The sequence below is a fragment of the Gossypium arboreum genome, chromosome 3 (genome assembly GCF_025698485.1).
Source record: "Gossypium arboreum isolate Shixiya-1 chromosome 3, ASM2569848v2, whole genome shotgun sequence".
Lineage (NCBI taxonomy): Eukaryota > Viridiplantae > Streptophyta > Magnoliopsida > Malvales > Malvaceae > Gossypium > Gossypium arboreum.
This window is the reverse complement of record NC_069072.1, coordinates 118,661,954-118,662,903: the sequence shown is the minus strand read 5'-3', so window position 1 is coordinate 118,662,903 and position 950 is coordinate 118,661,954. Positions and strand designations below refer to the sequence as shown.

At 34.6% G+C, this 950-nt stretch overlaps 1 non-coding gene across 1 annotated transcript; it reads right to left on the bottom strand.

The window, feature by feature from the left end:
* Positions 1–309: 309 nt before the first annotated feature.
* Positions 310–416, bottom strand: LOC128291381 (small nucleolar RNA R71). Its single transcript, XR_008281155.1, has one exon. It is a non-coding gene; the product is annotated as a small nucleolar RNA R71 (small nucleolar RNA).
* Positions 417–950: the final 534 nt, after the last annotated feature.

Sequence of the window (950 nt, the reverse complement as noted above, 5' to 3'; positions counted from 1 at the left end):
CAAAACTGGGCTTTAGTTCCCCCTTGTTGGATGGTTTCTCAGTCCAATAACTTAGTAGACATGTCTATCTTTTTGCACCTCTTTTAATGGGTCATGAGGTTGCATAGTCTTTCCAACTACATGAATTTATTTGTGCATGTCCATGTTTCATTCAAACTAATCACATCTTTAATGGTCCTCCTACGTGGTGAAAAATCACATATTAAGCATAATTTCACATACTTTATAAATTCATGCCCAATATTACTAATTAAGTAAAATTTACTTATTTTATTTTGAGTTTACAATAATCCCCTAAATATGAATACCAAGCTTAGAAATGGCATCACATGTTTTCAGCAATTGGAGGATGAAACACTATATGAAGCTTGGGAATGATTTAAAGACTTAATTTGAAAAAGTTTGATGCATAGATTTCAACACTGAACTTAGATGGATATATTCTATAATGATCTGAATGTACATACAGGGACGGTAGTTGATGCTTCTGCTAACTATACTTTGTTGGATAAATCTTATAATGAAGCATATGAGATTTTGGAAAAGATTGCCAACAATAATTATCAATATCCTACCACAAGAGTTGGGACAAACAAGAAAGTTAGTTGTTGGTAATATGGAGCTAGATGCAATCACTTCGTTGACAGCCCAGGTATCTTCTTTGGCTAATATGATTCAATGAAAAGGACTACTACAGTCCAGGAGATAAATCAGCCGAACTATCGTGTGTTTATTGTGGTGAAGATCATGTGCTTGATGAATGACCATCAAATCCAGCATACGTGTGCTACATGGGTAATTTCAATTAGAACAATAATCCCTACTCCAACATGTATAATCCTAGGTGGAAGCAACATCCCAACTTTAGTTGGAATAATCAAGGTGCAGGGGATTTTAACAATATGGAAAGACAGAATGCCATCAATGAACCAACTGGTAATACTCAATCT